Raw genomic sequence first — 8,072 nt, 5'->3', positions numbered from 1 at the left:
GCGCCCGCAGTGGGCTGGGGGCTTCGGGGGCTCCGTCTGTTCCCCTGCTTCCTGCCGCTGCACAGCCGCCCAGGGGGCTGCAGAGACATTAGTGGCCACGGTCAGGAGGAAACCTGGGGAGTGCGGGCAGGGCCAGGGAGCGATCCTGAAAGAAGTGGGGCAGGGGGCCTCGAGGTTAGGACTTAGGAGGCAAAGAAGATGTTTAGGGGCGTGAAAAGAGATAAACTGGAAATTCGTGAGGGCGGGAAAATGGGCCACGGAATCTGTGCGCCCGCAGGAGAAGCAAGATGCGCCGCATGGCCCGGGGAAGAGCTGCCCGGGGCTGAGGGGAAGGCAGGGGACCAGGATCTCGGCACAGGAGCAGGGATTGCGGGTACCGGGGTCCTGGCTCCGGGGAGAATCGGGGCCGAGAGATGAGCCAGGGCTTGTTCATAAGCCCGCAGAGCCTGCCGTCCGCGATCCGGCTCTGTTAAGGGGAGCGCTACGCTAGGGTACAGCGATGCCAGCGAAAGGGTCCAGCCTTCCCCTCCGCTCGCTCCGCGCCGGCCGGGACCAGCGCGGACTCAGCTCCGAGCGGCCAGAGACCAACTGCGCAGCCTCGGGGATTCCGCGCCTGGGGCGCGGGAAGGCGGCGCGAATTCCTGTCTGACGCCAACTCTCCCCTCCGGATGCTGGGGTTTAGAGGCCAATGCAGAGGACTGACGAAGAATTGTGGGAGGAGGCCCAGTGGCGGAGGACAGGAGGGGAGGAGCGGAGTTGCGGGGGGATGTGGAAGGGGGTTGCGGGGGGAAGAGGAGGGCGGGGAAGCGGGGCGGTGGAGGACCGTCAAGCCTGGTGGGAATACCTCGTACTCTCTACCGCCCGGAGCCGCCTCCAGGTTCCGTCACCTCTCAGCACCACGGACAGCACCTGGCATCCTGTGGGTCTGATCCAGGGTGCCCGAGCCACCTCTTTTCCTATTAATCCAGCGGTTCTCAACCTGTGGGTCGCGACCCCTTTGGCGGTCGAACGACCCTTTCACAGGGGTCGCCTAAGACCATCCTGCATATCAGATATTTACATTACGATTCATAACAGTAGCAACATTACAGTTATGAAGTAGCAACGAAAACAATTTTATGGCTGGGGCACAACATGAGGAACTGTATTTAAAGGGCCAGAAGGTTTTAATCCCAAAAGCGCTGCCTCAGAGAATGGTCTTCTCTTCCAGAAATTCTTTTCTTTCTCAATAGGATCCTGGAGTTTCTGCTCCTTCCTAAAGCCAGGAATTTGATATTAGGATCCATTTGATTGGGGAGAATGCCCTGTTCTTAAGGCTTGTACATAATGAGTCATGATAATTCCACTACAGGAAAAAAAGGACTCCGCCACCCCTACCATATCTATCTGCACAGCATTAGGGACTATCCTCCCCACCTGTCCTTTGCCTAGGCTCAGTTGGGCTAACTGTGGCCTTCAGGACAAGGGTCCAGACACTCAAACCCTATACTTCCTCCTGTAAAGTTTCCAGGCCTCCTCTCTAATACCCTTCAGGCTTCAGATCCTTTCCCGAGATGCAGTTCACCTGCTTCCCAGGCCCCACCTGTTCTCCTGGTTTTGCATCCCATGTGTGTAGCTGTATGAGTCTCTGCTTACCTCAACCTCCACAAGCTACTCTTTGCCTGTAAGCTTGGTTCTTACCTGGAAGTTGGTACCAAAGGTGAACGAGGTGCAGGGACTGAAACACAGGGCAGGTGGTGATGCGGGAAGGGAAAATGAAAAGAAGGAGCACTTGAAAGGAGGAGGGGATCTGGCGAAGGGGACAGAGACCAGGAAACACGGGGGTCATAGTGGAAGGAAGCTGCTTTTCTTCAAGTGGAATTTGGAAAGGCCCTGGCCCAGCTCCTTGCTGACGCCACCACTTAGCCTTTAGATGGTCAGGACCAAGTGGGAGTGGGGCAGCTCTGGCCCTTCCTAGGACTTTCCACCCGATCTTCCAGAACTTGCATGTTGTACTCCAGCAGATTGTGCCCCAAGGTGAGTAAGAGCTGGAGAAGAGAGGCTGGGGCCTGGCCAGGTATGAGAGGAGTGGGGATAGTGAGGGGCTGTTTGATCTGAGAATGGACTTCCTTCTTCAAATGTCTCTACTTGAAACTTTCCTGTCATGCTCACCTGATGGAGAAGGGGTGATATGAGAGTGGGGGTGTGAAGCAGGGGATCCCTCCGGGGTGAGGAGGACGGAGCCCCAACGCGCTAGGGCGTCTGCATGCAGGACTCCGGGGACCAGGTCCATTGACGTAGGTCCGTTTTATTGAGGAACGACAGGTATATATAGCACGCAAATCCATTTTATTGAGGAACTACAGGGGTATATATAGCATGAGGGGACCAATCAGAGGGAGACACGTTGCTATAGGCGACCAATCAGAGGGAGACACGTTGCTATAGGCGACCAATGGCTGAAAGGCTGGGGTACTATGCATGTGGCTCTAGGAGTTAGTTCAGGCGGGCATTGCTACTTCCTGGTGTGCCGAGGAAGCATGTCATGGTGGAGTGTGCTCACACCGTTGCAACAGCCACAGCGCTGAGACATACTTCCTGAGCTCTACTACAGGGGTGGAGTTGGATGGGTGGGCTGTTTGCCCTTGAACACTCTTGGGAAGGGCCCAGCAGAGACTTCTAGAAGTAGCCCCTGAAAGAAGTTACCATCTAATTCCTTTGGACTAGTCCCAACTCCTGGCCCTAGCTGAGTTTTTCCAGGGCCAGGAATCCTTACGTTCTCAGCCAGGAAAACACACACACACACACACACACACACACACCACTCTTTGGCCTGGGCTAGTCGCTTGGTAAAGTTCAGAGTTAATTCCTTGAGATGCTTGAATTCTTCAGTCTAGCACTCCCATCTACCTTTCTAGATGGGACATTGGGGCCCAGGCTAATCAAGGGACTTACTCAAAGATGCATAGCAGGTTCATGGCAGAGCCAAGTCTGGACCCAGCCCTTTCCCCACCAGCCCCTGCCTTTCCTCTCTGGGACCACAGTGGGGGTTGGGCTGTTCCAAACATCAGACTCCCCCACATTGACAAAAGTCTTTTTTAAGGGACTGTTACCTAAATTATAATAAAGTGGCAACCAGAGGAAAATATAAAGGAAATCCTCCCAGGCAGAGAGCACTGCAATGACAAGTGTTCTGAGACAGGGATACCATGGCATGTTAGAGGAACAGATGGAAAAGTCAGGGGGAGAAGATTATGTGGGAGAAGTAGGCCCAGGACTAACCATACTGGGCCTCATAAATCATGGTAAAAAACTTGAATTTTATTCTAAGTGTAGTGGCAAGTTAACAGGGAACTTTTTTTTTTAATATATTTTATTGATTTTTTACAGAGAGGAAGGGAGAGAGATAGAGAGTTAGAAACATCGATGAGAGAGAGACATCGATCAGCTGCCTCCTGCACACCCCCTACTGGGGATGTGCCCGCAACCCAGGCACATGCCCTTGACCAGAATCGAACCCGGGACCCTTCAGTCCGCAGGCCGAGTTTGGCTCCATCCACTGAGCCAAACCGGTTTCAGCAACAGGGAACTTTTAAGGAAGGGTATTTCGTAATGTGATCTATGATTTTAGAAGGCCAGTCTAGTGCTGCTGGGGAATGGATTGTGAAGAGCAAAAGTAAAACAGGCCTGTAGGGAGCCCATCACCCTGGTCCAGGAGAGACTGAGGAGGCCTGGACTCAGGTAGTGGCAGTGGAACTAGCACCCCCAGCTGGCCACTCCATCCAGATGCAGCCTGCATCTCAGGGGGCTGCCAGCCCCTCCTGCTCTCCTAGGAAACTGGTTCCCTTGGTTCCCACTCCTGTGAGGTGGCAATTGGGCTTCCTAAGCCTGGATTGGTTGCTGGGTCAATGCACTCAGAGCCAAGTGACAGACCCACTTGTGAGGGACTGGTTACCATGGAGCTTCTGCGAATGCAAACAAGGTGCTGTCATTCTTCTCCAACCCTGAGCCCAAGGGAAAATCACAGGAGCCAGGGCGAATTATGTGTGGGAGCCAAGGGGACAGGCAGTTGGTGGGCTGAGTCACTGGGCTTACTCAAATCAGGTGTTATTGAAGCTTTTGGGGAAGGAGAGTGGATGAGGGAGGGGTGACCTCACCACATACTTATTCCAATCCTTTGTTTCTTCTCGTTTTAGGGCTTCTTTGAGCTCCCCGCCCCCCATCGTAGGCTGCAACCTTGTCGCTGATTAAGACCTTGTGTGAAACTGCTCTACGCCATTGCCCTCCAAAGGGGGGCAAGAGGGTGGTTCTAGGATGAGCCAAATCTGGGTCATTAAAGTGGACTTTCATGCAAACTCTTTCTGTGATTTGTCCTGAGGCAGGATGGGTGGGGTTTGGACCTGGCCAGGGCCTCTGAAATGAAAAAGGTGGGACCAGGAAAGGAAGTGGGGGTGAGGAGAGCACAGCTCCTTAGTGCTGATGGAGGCTGGTCTGTCCTGTTTTCCTCTCATTGACCATTCCTAAAGTGGGGAAAGTGAGGGTGAGACTACAGCTGAAACGCCAGCCTTCCCAGCCCGCACCCAGCTACATTGTGTGGTCTAGTTGCCCACCCTTCCATGTCAGACTGGCCTGCACCCTGCTGTTTTATGAGGGTCTTCACCTCCAGCATTACAGCCCCTGCCAGGGTTCTCTCACTCATCCTGCTCCCAAGAATCAACAGAGAAGTGCTACAACGTGTACACATATTAACTATTTTGACTGGCTCTTGCCAGTTTGCTCCGAGGAACTAAAAAATATTAAAAGGGAGTGGGTGAATCTGACCATCCATGCTCAGCCCAACTGAACACTGGAACATCCTATATGCAGAGCTTTATACTTCAAAGTACTCTTACTCATTGGATATGCACAGGTATAAGCAAATGGGTAGGTATCAAGATTTGGTGTCTCTAAGGGGTAATGGAGTTGTATACATATACAAATAATCACTGTACAGCTAGAAACATAAGTTTGTATACTTTACCGGATATAAGTTATCATTAAGTAATAACCTGTGAACCTCTCAACAATGTAAAAAATAAATATGATAAAAAATGATTTTGAAAAGGAGATGGGATCATTTGCTCTGATACCAAGACTTAGTATATAGCCGAAACCGGTTTGGCTCAGTGGATAGAGCGTCGGCCTGTGGACTGAAAGGTCCCAGGTTCGATTCCGGTCAAGGGCATGTACCTGGGTTGTGGGCACATCCCCAGTAGGAGATGTGCAGGAGGCAGCTGATCGATGTTTCTCTCCCATCGATGTTTCTAACTCTCTATCTCTCTCCCTTCCTCTCTGTAAAAAATCAATAAAATATATTTTTTAAAAAAAGACTTAGTATAAAGCTGCAGTAATTTTAAAAGTTTGGTATTGATGAAAGGATAGACAGGTAGATCTATGAGATAAAGGGCCCAGAGATAGACATGCAGTGTGGACGTTTTATTTATAATAAAGATGGCAGAGAAGAGAGGGTAGTCTTTTCAATAAGTAGTTCAGGAACCATTGGGTACCCTTGTAGAAGAAAAATTTACTTTTATTCATAACTTAAAACATACACACAAATAGAATCCAGGGAGATTATTGGCCAATGTAAAGAATTAAACAATGAAGTTTTTTCCAAAGCTTTAAGCCATTTGATGGTTTTATTTCACTTTCCTGAACTCCTACATTGCAAAACTTTGTGATGATGCATTTAGAAGATAGTATAAGATAATAACTTCATGTCCTAAGGTTGGAAAAGATTTCTTAAAAAGGAAGCAAAAGTGCTAAAAATAAAGTAAAATGTGGTACATTTAATACATTAAATTAAGACTATTGCCCTCAGTGGTTAGAGCGTCAGCTAGGGACCAAAGGGTCACAAATAGGATTCCTGGTCAAGGGCACGTACCTGAGTTGCAAGTTCCCCAGCCCTGGTAGGGATGCGTGGGAGAGGCAACCAATCAATGTGTCTCTCTCATGTTGATGTTTTCTCCCTCTTTACCTCCTCCCTCCCTTCCATTTCTTTTTCCTTATCCTCCCTCCCTTTCACCCCCTCTAGAAATCAATGGAAAAAATACCCTTGGGTGAGGATTTTTTTAAAAAAGATTATCTATAAACTCTTCCTTACAGCTGAAGACAGTGTGAATACACTGTCTCTGCTGCTATGTGAATACAAACTTCTTCCAGCTGTCTGTTCTGATGAGAATGGAAAAGAAAGAATTTTTAAAATCAGTGGTTGTCCAGTAGAAATATAATATATCATTACATATGTAAGTTTAAGTTTTCTAGTAGTCACATTTTTTAAAGTAAAAATGAAATAAGGCTATGTCAACTCTCCTCTGCAAATTATTCAATTGGAAGCATACATCATCACCTATAAAGCATTTTGCTTTAAAAATTTTTTAGACTTGCCCAAGCTGGTTTGGCTCAGTGGATAGAGCGTCGGCCTGTGGGCTGAAGAGTCCCAGGTTCGATTCTGGCCAAGGGCATGTACCTGGGTTGCAGGCACATCCCCAGTAGGGGGTGTGCAGGAGGCAGCTGATCAATGCTTCTCTCTCATCGATGTTTCTAACTCTCTATCCCGCTCCCTTCCTCTCTGTAAAAAATTGATAAAATATATTTTGAAAATAAAAAAATAAAAAAAAATTTTTAGATTTGATCCAATCAAGACTTTAGTCATAACTTCCAGTTTATAGGAAATAAAAGGGAAATATATATACAGGGGAAATACTAGTATATCCGGAGGAAATAACCAAACAAAGTCAGCAGAAAAGCTGACCTCATCTCTTCAACAAGAAAATATTACAAATTGGAGATGGGGGAAGGGAGGAACTCTGTCTATGCTAACTTAAACAGAATTAAGAAAATAAACCAAACATAATGGTGGTCTATGACTCCTATTTTGAACAAAACAGCTGAAAGGGGCATTTTAAAACACAATTTGAGAACTTTGAATATGAACTGAGCATCAAATAATAGTGGACATTATTGAAATTTTTATTGGATCTCATAATAGCATTTTGATTATGAGAACATATATTTCTTGGAGTTGCATATTGAAACATTTATAAGGAAAATGTGTATTATTTACTTTTAAGTACTAAAAAGAAGCAAATACAACAAAATACCAATAACTGCTAAGTCTAGATGGTGAATGCATGAGTGTTTACTATGCACTACTATCATTTTTTTTTGTATTTTAGAAAATTTTTACTGAAAAGCAAGAGAGTAAAGTGATCAAATTTGAACTTTAGAAAGCTCACCCCCTAGCTCATTGGGTGACAAAAGTGGAAGCCAAACTCTCGTTAGATGATTACTGCAGTAGTCGTGAGGAAAGAACACAGTGGTTTAGGTAGGATAGTGAATGTGGAGAGATGTGGAACAATGGGAGATACAGTATTTTGCAGATAGACCATTTTTTTAATAGACTCCAGGTGGAAGAGGGCGAAAGGAAGGAGAGTCAAGGCTAAAAAGGAAAGCAAGTATGCACCAAGTGTTTAGTATGTGACCGTGCAATCATTGTTCAAGCGATCCACATGAGCGAGGCGCTATTAGCACTTCCATTTTACAGATCAGGAAAGGGCGCATAGAGGTTAAGCGACTTGCCCAAAGTTATACCCGCAGTAGGTGGCATTGCAAGCCCTATATCCAGGCGCACACACAGAGCCATTCCCGCTCTTAATTTAGATACCTTTGTGGTCACTTTTATGCTCCTCATCTTAGGGTTTATTCTCCCCCGCTCGCGTATCCTTCCTGGTCCCCATCCAGCTATAACCCTTTTCGCCAGCCCTGTGGCTGGGAAATAGAGGCGGTGGTCTTTAGGGAAAAGCATATGTCGTCAGGGAGAGGGTCAAGAGGGAATTCTAGTGAGGCACATATTTGGTGGAGGAGGGATGGGTGGGTAGGTCCCCTGCTAAAACAGTGCTCTTACGCCACGTATGACGCAAATAAGCTAAGCGTAAGAGCCGGGGGCGGAGATGTCGTCACTGCCCGCCCGGGGTTGGCCAAGTTGCAGCGAGAGGGGCGTGTAGACCCCGCCTCGTAGGTGGGTGGGGAGTGGCAGGCCCCGCCTTGGACCC

Source organism: Myotis davidii, unplaced genomic scaffold (genome assembly GCF_000327345.1).
Source record: "Myotis davidii unplaced genomic scaffold, ASM32734v1 scaffold575, whole genome shotgun sequence".
Classification (NCBI taxonomy): domain Eukaryota; kingdom Metazoa; phylum Chordata; class Mammalia; order Chiroptera; family Vespertilionidae; genus Myotis; species Myotis davidii.
This window is presented reverse-complemented; position numbering follows the sequence as displayed.